The 15950-nt window shown below is 37.5% G+C and overlaps 1 pseudogene; it reads left to right on the forward strand.

Annotated features, from left to right (window-relative positions):
- The first annotated feature begins 7897 nt into the window (after positions 1 to 7897).
- The window catches only part of LOC148522656 (uncharacterized), a 200635-nt pseudogene continuing 192582 nt past the window's right edge, over positions 7898 to 15950 (forward strand).

Genomic DNA, 15950 nt, shown 5'->3' on the forward strand with positions numbered 1-15950 from the left:
TGAGAGGTAAAACAGTATGATTTGAAAACATTTATGTTGAAATAAAAACGGTTACTATAAATGCAACATAAGGTTTTAAACACTTTGCATATTTGCAATTGTAAAATAGCCAAATTGGTGTCATCCCTGGTATGTTGTTTGGGAAAATTGAAAGACTTTACTCAATAGAAATCAATTGTTTAATCCAATTTATATTTCTATTGTATGAGGTTTATCATATTTTTGGGGGCAAGTTGCTAAAACTGGGGGTATTACATAGCACAAAGATAAAAAGTGTGTAAGTAGTGGATGCACTAGATTAAAACATACCTTTCAATTCAAACATCTAAACTTTAATGAATTCCTTTAAAAAAAACAATATATCTATACAGTATATATAAATATATATATATATATTTATATATATATATAGAGAGAGAGAGAGAGACAGATAGAGCAAGTACAATAGTTACGAACTTTTCTACTTTTTGTGCTATGTAATGTAACTTGTATCATGTCCAGTGGTAGCGCCCCCTTGGATATAGTGACACAAACTAAATAATTGGATAATAGTGGTATCTTCCTAATATTTTAAGCTACAAAGGAACCATAGGAACGCCTGTGCAATAGGAACATGTATCTGTAAAACTGGGGGCACTCTAGTGAAATTTAACTCTGCCAAATAGTACCCCTATTACATATAACTTTTTCCACAGTAAAACATCCATTATTTTGTCTAATTTGTAGGGGTAGTGTGTTATACCCAATTACTCATATATAATATTATCAAAACAAATAAGGGGTGCTGATGGTGACTGCACAGGAACATCCCAAAAACAAAACTGTTTTTTTTTAAACTAAACAATTGTATAATTTTGATTTTGGAGGACAATGTCATAATTACAAGCTAACAGTCCCTTCATTGGCTTTATCATTGTGCGACTACCTGTTGTAAAATCAAGTATCAACTATTTTCAATCATGAATCAGTCTATAGAACAGAAACATCCTGATACTATCACTGCTAGCAGTAGTGATGTTTCAGTATTCAGTTTCTAGTGTCATTTGAAAATCAATGGTTATCTTTGTTATAGTTTGATTGTGAGGTTCCTGCTGATATATAGAACATGTCTTTCTGCTGAAACACTGCCCAGACAATAGGTGACTCCTAAACAAAAGGACCTTTTGGTGACATATGAGGATGCCAGAGGCTGCTGTGATCTAATAAGAATTCAAGGTGTTACCCCTGCTAAGGTGTAATTAGAATTTCCCATTGTAGTAAGTGACCATAGCAATATTTACATCTAACTTAAAAGACAAGGAGCTAGGCACGAGAAGCTTCTGTGTTGAATGAATATGTACTAATGTTTTAAGACCCTAATTTACATGTCACCTCTCAGTGTAAGAATTCCTTCTGGTCCTCCTGGGAACTACTGTGGAGAGATTGCTGAGGAAGGACTATAAATAGGATGTATCAGGCTACTGATAGCTGATGGAAGAGTAGCTGGTTTAGTTGCTGGTTGGAGAGCTGGATGGATGGAGGAGTAAGAAAGAGACAGATGGAATAATCTCCAGAGTAAGGTAATTACATTATATTTAAGAATATATTGATACATAAACAAACATTTGCAGATTTTATTTTGTATATATTGTCTTGTTATCAATACATAAAAAGGTTTTAAAATAATAATGGTTAAACAGTAATATATTAATTTGTATTGTATTACATTTTTTTTAAATTAATACATTCAGATATTACATTCTATATTAAAATATTCCAAATTATGTAATGAGTCACAGTGTAGTTAGATATTTTTATGAAGCTTTATAAAATGTAATGTAAGTTCATAATAAATGTTTAAATATAATGAAGTCCACTCATATTCTGTCAACAAAATTATATGAGCCAGATACTGTAGCTTTTGGGAGGAATAATTTAGTTATCTGATAACATTATAAACAAAATGTTTGGTGAGCAATTACTAAAGTTTAGGTAAAAAATGTGGGACCATATGTGTAAGATAGCTATACATTCTCCATCAGTACCATTGTATAATGTGTATATCGCTATATTCTCTATCAAAACTATGAGAACCAGTATAATATATATATATATATATATATTTATATTTATATACTTATGAATTATATATATATATATATATATATATATATATATATAGAGTGTGATTACACATAAAAGGCACTGAAACATTAATAGTTACCATTATGTGAACAGTGTGATTACTCTATGTGACCAGGAGTGCTGCATCACTGAAGTATTTTTTATATGTAGATGCCATGTGTGGAAATCGGTACAGTATGATATTTACCAAGGATTGCCAACCCTATCTGATATATATATATACATATATATATATATATATATATATATATATATATATCTCTTTGTCAGTACTGAGGGATTCTGCAAATCTTTCTGTCTGTTTGTTGGTCTATCCCTATCTATAAATTCTCTATCAATCCTATTTTATCATGCATATATCTATATATTCTTTATCAGCACTGAGTCCATATGTGTAAAATATCCATACAGTTTTTATCAGAACTGAAACACATATTCCAACATTTTAATGTTTTATTATAATAATTAAAATAATGACAATACATTTGATATAATTCTTCTCAGCTGTCTCCATAGGAGGTAAGCACATGCCTACTTTTTGCTTTAGTATATAAAAAGGTATCTAGGTGGCAGCTACATCAAAGTATATTACATTTTGCACTATACTTTAGGTTAGTATTTACAGAGGGGTATCTACTGCAGGTAGCAGCACCTTCATTGTATCTTACATATTAATCTATAGATCAGGTTAGTATATTTGAAGGTGTATCTAGGTGGCAGCTCCTTCTTAGTATCTTACATATTGTTCTGTGCATTAGGTTAGTATATCTAAAGGGGTATATAGGTGACAGCTCCTTCATAGTGTCTTACATATTACACTGTGTATAAGGTTAGTATATATAAAAGGGTATTTAGGTGGCAGCTCCATCATAGTATCTTACATATTACTCTGTGACTCAGGTTATTATATATAAAGTGATATCTACATAGCAGTTCCTTCATAGTGTCTTACATATTATTCTGTGCATAAGGTTAGTATACATAAATGGGTATCTGGGTGACAGCTCCATCATAGTATCTTACATATTACTCTGTGCATCAGGTTAGTATATATAAAGGGGTATCTAGATGACAGCTCCATCATAGTATATTACATATTACTCTGTGCATCAGGTTAGTATATATAAAGGGGTATCTAGATGACAGCTCCATCATAGTATCTTACATATTACTCTGTGCAGCAGGTTAGTATATATAAAGGGGTGTCTAGGTGGTAGTTTCATCATAGTATCTTGAATATTACACTGTGCATTATGTTACTTTATATAAAGAGGTATCTATGTGGCAGCTCCATCATAGCTTCTTACATATTACTCTGTGCATCAGGTTAGTATATATAAAGGGGTATCTAGATGACAGCTCCATCATAGTATATTACATATTACTCTGTGCATCAGGTTAGTATATATAAAGGGGTATCTAGATGACAGCTCCATCATAGTATCTTACATATTACTCTGTGCAGCAGGTTAGTATATATAAAGGGGTATCTAGATGACAGCCCCTTAATGTTATCTGATACCTAAATCTATCTTTACCCTTTGTATATAGTTTTGTTGAACTAACACTGAGACAAACACTCACACTTACTTTGCTATAAACCAGCATATTTATTTCATGATCCAATATATTAAGTTAAAAATTAAATTAACATACATTTTTACATATTTTCTGATATTCCATAATCTCTAGAACTGAACTTCTGTGAGAAATTATCAAATAAAAATCCGGCGTCAATATGGTTATATAATAGATTGAGTATATGGGTCATAGGTGATTAAAGCTGCATGCCTATAGAGAGGTTTTTGTCAATCCTGTCACAATACACAAGAACTAAATTAATAAAAATAGGTTGCATTTGTCACACAGTTTCACACTCAAATATGGGATAAAAAATTTCCTATTTTAATACCTAAAAATCACATCACAATAAGTAAAAATCTAAACATATTTAAAAATCACATGTAGATTTGATGTCTCTAATAATGTAATAATAATTGTCATTAGCAAACATATGGATAATTATTAAGGGATTGCTTGTAAGTGTGTCCAGTTGGAGTTTTACAGCGTGAAGTGTATCCAATATGAAAAAAAAATGTATTTTTGTAGCGGATGTATCCAATATGAAGATAAATACAAAGTTGTAGTAATTGAGGAGATAATGTTCAAGGAACAGCTGGGAATTCAGCTGATCCGCTATACTCACAGCCCTTTAGGCAGGTGGCATATGAAACACTTAGCTTGCCATTAATAGATGTCCTGGTGAGTGAATACATTTCTTAGATCTCCTGGTCAACAAATAAGCAATCCTCTAGTCAGCACTAACTGTGACAGGCTCTCACCACTTTATCTCCCATTGTGCTGATTCCTCCTAGAGCCTCAGCAGTGGTGTGCCCAGGTGTACCGATGTATAATGGAGGCTGGAGTGAGATGCCAATGAGATGATTAAGCTTCCTGGAAAATAGAACAAAGTCTCCTATGGCTATAGGCAGACACTCCGCTTGTTCAAGGAAAGTTTCCCCACTGTCTCCAAAACAACACACTAATCTCCTTAACGTGTATTGCCAGTGCTCCTGTCTCTGAAAAATCATTGATTTACCCCTTAAAAATAGTTGTCCTGTTGCAGGTTACAGCTACCTGCTTAGGATTGTAACTTTTAGTGCTATACAGGTTCTCTATTAGAAAGTGCATTCATAAAATCTTTAATTTTATTTGGTTGATTCCCTCCCCTTCTCTGCTTACAAGTTGCAGAATTGGAATGAAGTCTGTTGACTTTGATACTTTATGTTTTGCATTGTTTTAATTGTTTAGATTTTTTTATGTTATCAAATTTATTGATTTGATTTTTATCTGTAAATATATTTTTATCTGTATGTATATATATATATATAGAGAGAGAGAGAGAGAGCGAGAGAGAGAGAGTATTCCAAATCCCTCACCTCATGCAGAGACCGGAGTTCCAGCAGATCGCAGCAAAGGCGTCACGACATGACCTGGGTGCCTGGAGCCATGTATTTTGGTAACTTAGCAACAGTTTAGTGTTGCCTGGATACTGTCAGATGCTACCACGGTAACTCTCGCTGTCCAACAACATGTCCCTGGAAAACATAACAAACATACACCTTCACCACACCATTGTATGTACATAACATACAAATAAACATAAGTCTAAGGGGAGAGATGCATAAAAGTATGAAAATAAGCACAAACCTTAGTCATGCAATAATGTTTAGGTATAAAAATAACTACTGTACCTCTCTGTTACATATTACCTAAAGACTAACATAGGCTACACATACAGACTATACATAGGTGCTAGATCACACATTGGTAGATCCTTTATACCACTACTACATAAGGCTATTCCAGCAATTATTTTTATTTAGGTCCTTAGATGTAACTGAATGTAATCGTAATATCCAGTTTGCTTCCACTCTCAAAAGTTCCTTTTGGCGATCACACCTCATCTTTTTTCGGGTATATGGTCAATGATCATATATTTAAGATTTGCCATACTGTGTCCTCTTTGGGCAAAATGATTAGCTACTAGCTGTTTGCTTGATCCATTTTTCAATGCCGTGGGAATAGCTGATCGATGTTGAGCGGCTCTCTCTTTAAAAGGTTGTATGGTTTTACCCACGTAATAGTGTCCACATGGACATCTAATAATGTAGATGACAAAAGCAGTTATACAGGTGACCACATGTCTAATGAGTATATAACAACTATTATGTGGATGTCGAAGTGCAGTTCCAGTGTCTAGATAATTACAAGTCACGCAGTTAACACACCAGTAACATCAATTTTTATGTAGAGATCCCTCTAAGTTCTCTTTTTCAAAATTTGGAGATGTCTGTGTTAACCAGCATGTCTTTTATCCTCATAAGCTGCGTACACACATAAAGATTTTCTGTCCAACCATCCAACTAGTTGATTGGTTGGAATGAAAATCTGGTAATGTATGGGAGTAAATGATGGTCAGCAATTTGCTCCTAAATGCCAGAAAACAGCTGAAAATGGTCATCAGAAAAGTTTGTTAAATGTTTGATCTAAACAATTTTTTCAAACAACAGTTTTTGTCCATTTTCCTGCATTTGGGAGCAAATTGCTGATTGTCATTTGCTTTCATACCTTACCAGATGCGCTGACACAATAGGGTGACCTGGTGGTTTCAGTGGGACCTTGTATATTTTTGGAGTAGTATATAGCACCGGTACAATTGGAAGCTCCAGTTTCCATACTCTATCTGTAATGGCCCCTCATGTTTTAGCCTGTAAGAGGACTTCATGCAATTCTTCCCATGTTGTGATGTCATTAGAGGGTGCTTTAGCCACGATCCACTGGAGCTCTGGTCTCTGCACGAGGTGAGGGATTTGGAGTACTCTATAAATCTAGGTAAGTCACATCTGTTTATTGCTGTAGGTGATATACTGAATGTATTGATTTTGTGCATCCTGATGACAGTGCTGTGGTCCCCAAAACGCAGATGTTTTACATGAAGATTTGATTAAGGTTTTCTACAAACTCCTCTGAGTGCCCTCCTGTTCTTTCTGGTGCTATGTGAAGGATCACATTATAATTTGTTTACTAGTTTCTGAGTGCCACTGATTCCCTGTCTCTCTATACACCAGTTGCAGATGGCACAGGAGCATTGTTTGTGTATAGCAGAGTGCCGGTCCACCGAACATCTATATATATATAAATATATATATATATATATATATATATATAAAATTCTTCTGTGATTATTATTTGGTGTAACTAAAGCAGCAAATGTTAATAGTGATTCACTTATGTAAATACATTTTATTTTAAAAAATGTGTATGGTGGTATAGTTTCACCAGAATTAGGTTGTAAGTTTGTCAGAGCCATTGGAGTCAGCATGATTCCCATCAAGTTGGCTGTAGAGCTTTTGATTTGACATTTTGCAGTACACAATTTTGCTGAGGATTTTTTCCACTGCCAAAACTGCAATGATCTGAAGGCACAGGCTAATATATACCATTGGGGTGCAGGCAGAGCTCCAACAGAAGAGCAGTGAGTCAGAGGATCAACTATCATACTGCACCTTCACTGACAGTTACTTATTTCCTCCAAGCACATGTTCTAATTCCATGGTCTTCAATGTTGGTTTGCAGAGATTTCTGATTGGCAATGATTATGTTATACACTGTTTTATGTTCTGCAGTGATTTCTGAAACCACAGTGATTTGGGAAGCTACTGTATACTGATTTCTGTTCTCAGTCATTCTACTCCTTATATCCCCCATTCCAGGCAGTCATGGAATAAGGCTGCTTGATCTGTCATTTAATACTTAATTGCATTGTTATCCAGGTGTGAATGATACCTGTGATAGAAAAGTGTTTGTTAGGGCTAAAACGATGTTAGCAAACAGTTGGGTCCTTTTAAGGATTAATGGAATTGGGTTATAAGTGGGGACAATGTAAAAAAATGATAGCTGCAGATTGACTTCAAGATTCATCGTTTAACCCATGTGTCCCAGCTAGCACAAGATAAAATTATTACTTTGAAATTAGTATTACCCCTGTAACCTATTTCAGTTTTAAATATAAACTTTTTTTTCTTACAGGACAAATAAAGAGCAATGTTCTAAGAATATTAGAAGACATTGTGGATATGGACATTGTTCTATGATAAAGCCAACTAAATATGGTATTTCTTGTTAAACTTCTAAAGGATTCACTAAAACTTTTTTGATTTTTTGTATAGGAGAAACATCCACAACTGGTTTGTTTCTTATCTAAAACATAATGAGTATCACAGGAGAAAAAACACATCTGTGCTCTGAGTGTAACAAAAGTTTTACACATAATTCACAGCTTTTCACACATGAGAGGAGTCACACAGGGGAGAAACCATTTACATGTTCTGAATGCAGCAAATGTTTTTCTCGTAAGTCATCTCTTGTTACACATCAGAGGAGTCATACAGGAGAGAAACCATTTACATGTTCTGAATGCAGCAAATGTTTTTCTCGTAAGTCACATCTTGTTGCACATCAGAGAAGTCACACAGGAGAGAAACCATTTACATGTTCTGAATGCAGCAAATGTTTTTCCTGTAAATCATATCTTCTTATACATCAGAGAAGTCACACAGGAGAGAAGCCTTTTAAATGTTCTGAATGCAGCATGTGTTTTATTGAGAAACAACAGCTTGTTAGACATCTGATGTATCATACAGGACAGGAGCCATTTAAATTTTCTGAATTTCACAATTGTTTTGATGAGAAGAAAAAACTTATTACACATCAAAGGAGTCACAAAGGAGAAAAGCAATTTACATGCTCTGAATGTAGCAAGTGTTTTACCAACAAGAACCGCCTTGGTTATCATCAGAGAATTCACACAGGAGAGAAGCCATTTCCATGCTCTGAATGTAGCAAGTGTTTTAAAAACAAGCAACAACTTGTTATTCATCAGAGAATTCACACAGGAGAGAAACCATATAAATGCTCTGAATGTAGCAAGTGCTTTACCCGAATTCCACAACTTGTATGTCATCAGATGATTCATACAGGAGAGAAACCATTTAAATGCTCTGAATGTAGCAAGTGTTTTATCAAAAAGTCACATCTTGATAGACATCAGAGGATTCACACAGGAGAGAAGCCATATGTATGCTCTGAATGTAGCAAATGTTTTACTAGAAAGATTACACTTATTAATCACATGAGGAGACACTCTAAGGCCCTGAATGCATAATGTGTTTCTTAAGTAACTTAACTTGTATCACTTCTATATGTTTACAAGTTTGGACATTTTTATATTGTGAATGTGACAAGTGCTTTAAATAAATCAATCTAAAATTAATCTTTTCAAAGCCTGAAAAGGATAAAAATCTTTGTTTTATTCTCGACACCAGTGTAATGTAATAAACAATGTGTATAGTGAAACCTCCAAAAATTGCCTCAAATGATTATTTGTTTCTGAATTGTATATTTCACTGTCATGACATAAAAGGATGCTACTATTGACTGGTTTAAAAAAATTACTTTAATTCTATATTCATAAAATGAAGATTACACATATTTATAAATGGCCCACATTGAATCACTGTCATGAACATTATGACCTTTGGTTGCTATGGTTGCTGCTTTGGCTAGTCTAAATAATCTGAGTCCTACAGTACTTAGCCTGGCTGATGGAACTGGACAGCTGAGTCCAAAATGCCTGTGTCAAACAATGCAAAACCTGGACTATGCACACCTCCAAAGCTAGTCAACATGCCTCCATTTTGGAGAATGGTTCTTGTCACCACCCCCACTCACAACAATTGCTACAGCATGTCATTTATGCTGTGGCTAAAGGGAGACTGTGAGCAAGGACACAGGACCTGTTCTGCACATGCAAAGAATTATTCTTGCACCTGTGTGGACATAATTCTTTGCAAACATAGTCAAACCATGGGTTCTGTGTACATCACTGAATCAGGCTCTAAATTTCCACTCTCTCAAATATGTCTATAATAATAAAAAAAACAGAAAAGGATCTAGGTGATGAATATTAGTGTGCAATATAGATATGTTTAAACTCTACTACTGTGAAAATAGCTTCAAAAAAATCACAGGGTGCTGTGTACAAAGATCCCCCCATTAAGCATCACTAGAAACAATTAACAAGGGTTATCTGTGCTGATAATATATTTATGATGCATTTGTATATCAGAAAAATAAGAGCATCAAAGTATCAAAGTATCATTTTATTTATAGTCATCAGAGCAATATAATATAAACAAATGTATCACAACAGGTTTATAAATGTGTTAAATATTTAGGGACATAGTGACTAATGAGATAGAAATATAAAAAATAAAAAATATATAAAAAATAAACAGAGTAGTATTATCCAATTGGATGATATTATGTAGTTCAGATAATGAATCTAATAAAAAATTATTTATTAGAAAATTAGCTCCTTGTAGAATTTGGCAGTATGACAATTAAGAGGTAAAATATAACTTTATAGTAGATTTAATATCCAAATGTACAAGCTCACTTGACAGTGTGAGTGTCTCTGTTCCGTATAATAGTTGTACCAATTGGGGTACAATATCATAGATATAAAAGTGTATTAAACAGTCATGGCTCTCACACTAGTTGTTTAAGATTTTGCCACTGTGAATATGTAGAAAATATGAACTACTTCTGTTCTATATTATAACAGCAATTGTAGTTCAGAGTCACTAATTGGTAATACATTACCTCAGATGGATTACTAAGGGGGCATGGTCATTCATCCAACAATGTGGGCTGCAGCTGATTTTAGACAGATCTCTCAAATCCATCTGACATTTGAAGCACCTCATTAGATTTCAAGTCACCAATATCCCCGTTACTTCTATTCTTATGAGCCAAGGAAATTGCCATAATCCATTCCCAAAAAATGTCCAAACAGCTATAGATCCAATATCCTGACATGTGTACAATACACTTGTGTGCCCACAATTAATGTGTTATTACTCAAAGAGTGTATTTGTTTCCCAATTCCTTTATTCTTATTCTTGACAATTGTTGTTGAAGGCACCTGTCAAAAATGATTACATATACCCCTTTTACACTGACTTCAAAATCCTGGGTTTTTGCACTTGAACGAAAATCAACCTGGGATTTTTGTCAGTGTGAATAAAAATCAGAACATTTTAAAAACTCAGGTGTTAAGAGATTCAACACTTTAGATACCATGTGTTCAATTTGAAGGTGTGAATAATTTGAGATTGAGTAGATGATGGAGGCGTATAAATATATTGTTCCCAATTTTTGGAAAAATGTTTCAACCCACGCTCTTTATCTGAAAACATATCTCTATGGTCTAGATAAATAAGCTGTAATAGTGCAGATCATAATTCACTTAATAGGGGTGTAGTTTTCTTAACCTATTTATGAAGATTTTTTTTACCACCATAACAATAAGTGTGAGTATCGGGATAAGATGATTAATATCAGCCTCTGATCTCCATATTTTAATATTGGCAAACAAAAATGGAACTGGGTGTAAGGACAGGTGAATATGAAACAAATAGTTAATGAATTTCAAAGCTTTATCCCAATAACAACAGACTTTCAAATATGACCACATGCCATGAACATAAACTGCTTGTAGAATATTACATTTTGGACACAAGCCAGATATTTCAGGAATCATATAATGAAGTTGCAATGGTATAATATACGCTCTATGTATAGTTTTCAAATCTAATTTCTTGAAGCGCTGAAGAAATTAATGCTTTCAAAATCTTATATATGGGATGTATAATTGCCAGAAAATCTGTCAACTCAAGCAATTCCATAGACCAAGCTGAAGAAAGAGATTTCCAAAGATGTGAAAGGTATTGAACTATAAGGTTAGGATAGCGATACCTAATATGAAACAAATTAGAAGTAAACAAACTTAACAAAGAACAAAGTGTGCCATCAGGAGAAGGGTTCTGAATACTAAATTGAGGACATTTTCTTCATAGTTGAAAATACATAAAGATATTAGGGATATTACATTTCTCACATAGTTTTTGAAGTGAAAACAAATGACCTCTTGGGTCAAAAACATCTGAAATGGTTTTAATCCACTTACATTTCCACTATGAAAACCAAACATTATGTAAGGATGGCAAAAGAAAAGGGATGCAATAAATGGAAATATATATGGATTTAGTATGATCATCTCCAAATTTCCTATGAATCATAACACAAGCTGATTAAGGGATATATTTACTAAGATTCGATTTGGTCCCGATTTGTCAACTCGGATAGGATCAATCAAAAACTGCCTTTTTTTCACTTAAAAAATTGGGAATTTACCAAGCTCCTGGTTTTGACAGGATAATTTTGATTGCTAGTGTATTTGGTCAATCCTATCCATTTTAAAGACCCAATTTGAATGGCCAAATTTCTCTCCTGAACAAGCAGGCTGCACATATCAGTGAAATATGTGCAGACTGTTTGTTGTGTTTTTTTGGGGGGGTTCATTTTTGTAAAAAAATTGACATGAGGTCCCCCCTTAAAAGGCTAACAAGCCCTGGACTTGCCAGCCTGTCCTGGTAGCTAAAATGATGTGGAACAAAACATGTAGGGTTCCACCATAAATTAGGTACCAGCACCAGGCTGCAGGGCAGGTCCTGGTTTAAATTATAGGGGTAAAACATTGTGTAGGCGTCCCCCTATAAATAAAACCAGCACCAGACCCTTTCTAGAGGGGGCTGATGCCACAGCCAGGGGAGCCTTTCACAGGGCCCCCCAGCCACAGCATCAGTCCTGACCACTATGCAGCACAGGCCAGGGATCTCTGGGGAGTTGGGGACCCCCCAATAAAAAGGTTCCCATCTCCAGGACACCCCTGGCCTAGGCTAATAGCTCTGGGCTATCCCTGCCACCCTAGGACAGTGGGTGGTGGGTTGATAGTGTATGTGGTGTGTAAAAATAGATTTAAAACATTGTCTTTACAGTGGAACTACAGGTCCCAGCAAGCCTTTACTTGAAGAACCACAAGTAGCAATATGCAGGCATTAAGGGCCAACTGGTACCTGTAGTTCATTTGAAAAGACATGTGTAAAAAAACACAAAACACACACTGTGAAAGTACAGTTTTATTACATACATCTACAAAATACACATACTTACCTACATTACCGCCTCTCTCAGCCTATGAACGGCTCCTCCATTGAAGTCAATGGAGAGCCGCAGGTTATTAAAGTTCATTCTGCGGTTCCCACCATTGACTTTAATGGAGGAGTTGTTCATCGGCTCAGAGAGGCAGGGGCTCACCTCTCTCAGCCATTGAATGCTTAAATACGACTCTACAAATGCTAGAGCCATGTCTGAGCATCTCGTTTGGGACATATCAACCATTCTGGTTGTTGTGTATTGCATGGATCAGGTAATGTCATTTTTTTGTTTTAAGAATACCTTGGATGCCTACTTTGGACAAGAGGACCACTCATGATAATGTAGGGGATTATGTGTGTGTGTTTGTAAGTAATAAAACTGTACTTTCACGGTGTGTGTTGTGTGTTTTTTTACACATTTCTTTACAGGTGAAATACAGGTACCAACGGGCACTTAATGCTCCATATCTCCAAGTACCAGCAAGCGGGGGAGGCTTGCTGGGACCTGTAGTTCCACTGTAAAGACAATGTTGTTACATTTTTTACCCACTACATACACTATCAACCTGCCACCCACTGCCATAGGGTAGTGGGGAAAGCCCAGGCTATCAGCCTAGGCCTGGGGTTCCCTGGAGAGGGGCCCCTTTTATTGGGGGTTCCCCAACTCCCCAGCGATTCCTAGCCTGGGCTGACTAGCAGTCAGGACTAATGCTGCAGCTGGGGGCCTGCTAGAAAGGGCCTGGTGCTGGTTTTAATTATAGGGGGACATCCATGCAATTGTTTTCCCCCTATGATTAAAACCAGGACTGGCTCTGCATCCTGGTGCTGGTACCTAATTTATGGTGGAAACCAGTGGCATAACTAGGGGGGGTTGAGCAGGGCGTGTGCCCTGGGCAACATAGGACCGGCGGCATGGGGCCATTGGCCATGGTGCCAACCTGCCCTAGTTAGGCAGTGTAGCGCTGACCGCAGTGTGTGTGGTCAGTGCTTCACATTTACAAAGGACTTGTGCTAGGCTTCCCTGCACCCAGTGCCAGTTCTTTGCTGCACAGCTGAGAACTTCCCTCCCCATGAGAGCTTACCCAATAGCGCCAGGAGGAGGGTGGCAGGCAGGTGGTATCGGGCTGTGCAGTAACACACACATCGCCGCCAGTGTGGCAGCGATGTGTGTGTTAACCAGCAGCTAATGAGAGTCAGACAGACAGACTCTCATTGGCTGCTGCTGCTGCACACACATCACCACCACATGGCGGCAATGTGTGCGTTAACCAGCAGGCAATGAGAGTCAGACAGACTCTCATTGACTGCTGAGCTCCCAGTGCAAAAGTTGACCCCTTCTGGCTCCTGCAGTGGGTAATGGTACAGATGTCATGACGTCCCGCACCAGCCCGGGAGGACTGACGTGCAGTGCCTGGAGCAGTGACTGGAGCCGGAGCATGGATTCAGGTAAGTGTATTGGTTTTTTTTACTTGTGTTGTGTGTCTGAACATCAGGGGGGCACCATTACAGAGGGGGACCACTACTGGGGGCACCATTACAGGGGGGCACTACTGGCAGCACCATTACAGGGGGGACCACTACTGGGGGCATCATTACAGGGGGGGAGCACTACTGGGGACACCATTACAGGGGGGAGCACTACTGTTGGCACCATTACTGGGGGGACCACTACTGGGGACACCATTACTTGGGGACCTCTACTGGGGGGTCCACTACTGGGGACTACAACTGGGGGGACTACTATTGGGGGCAATTAATTGGGAGGTGGGGGAACTACTGGGGGGAAATTACTACTGGGGGCACTTTATAAGGGGCTTACTACTAGGGTACCACTACTGGGGGCACTAAATAGGGAGTATAACTACAGGGGGCACTGTATAAGGGCACTGGATAGGGGGGATCACTACTGAGGGCCTGCATAAAGGGAACCACTACTGGAGGAACTGCATGGGCGGACTACTGCTGGGGGCACTATATAAGGGGCTTACTACTAGGGGCACTGCATTGGGGGGACCACTAGGGGCACTAAATAGGGAGGAAAACTACAGGGGGCACTGTGTAAGGGGCACAGGATAGGGGGGATCACTGCTGGGGGCCTGCATAAGGGGGACCACTACTGGGGGCACTGCATAAGGGGGAGACTACTGCTGGGGGCACTATATAAAGGAGCACTGTGTAAGGGGGACCACTACTGGGGGCACTTCATAGGGGGGCACGGCATAAGGGAGACCACTACTGGAGTACTGAATAAGTGGAACTAATGAGGGGCTGTATAAGGCGGATCACTACTGGGGGCATTGCATACTGGGGGTACTGTATAAGGGGAACTAATTGGGGGCTGCATAAGGGGGACCACAACTGGGGACATTGCATACTGGGGGTACTGTATAAGGGACACCACTGGGGTTAAGGTGCATATGGAAAGGAATGTTCAGAGTGATGATAAAGGGGTGTGTCATGTGACACACCCCATTTTTAAGTGACCACACCCATTTTTGGATGTGCGCACCTTTGGCGCGCGCACATAGGGAGGGAGGGCTCCATTTTTACATTTGCCCTGGGCTCCAAATGCTCTAGTTATGCCACTGGTGGAAACCTACATTCTTTCCCCATAATTTTAGGTATCAGGACAGGCCTGGAAGCCCGGGGCTGGTTGGCCTTTTTGGATGGGCCTCACTTAATTTTTTTTAATAAACCCTTACAACACATGCTCCATTTAAAACATTCACAAATCACACTGATTTGTGTATGTTGAATGACAATTTGCAGCTTAGGAGGTATTGCATTGAAAACTTCTATTGATTCTACGATTTGAGTGTAAAATGGGCGACTTTATCAAAATGAATAATGGTAAATTCCCGAATTATATGGAATAAATTAAAAGTACTTCCGAAATGAGCCGATGGTGATATAATTTCTATTGTTCAAAACGGCCGAATTTGTGGCATTAACCACCATATTTCAAGCTGAAAAATATAAAAAATAACCCGACTTTAATGATAGTAATTTCCCGATTTGCAAAAAAGTTATATTATCACCCGGAAATTCAAATCGGGACAAAATCGAATGTTGATAAATTTACCCCTAAGTGTCTCTGAATAAAAGGTGGTTTTGTAGATGTGAGGGAATGGATGCCCTGTGAAGGTGAAATAGAGCTGCTGAGTCAACTGGTCTAAAAAGACCCTCATCTAATGCAAGGATAGT

Source organism: Taudactylus pleione, unplaced genomic scaffold (assembly GCF_031769625.1).
Source record: "Taudactylus pleione unplaced genomic scaffold, aTauple2 ptg000145l, whole genome shotgun sequence".
Taxonomy (NCBI): Eukaryota; Metazoa; Chordata; class Amphibia; order Anura; family Myobatrachidae; genus Taudactylus; species Taudactylus pleione.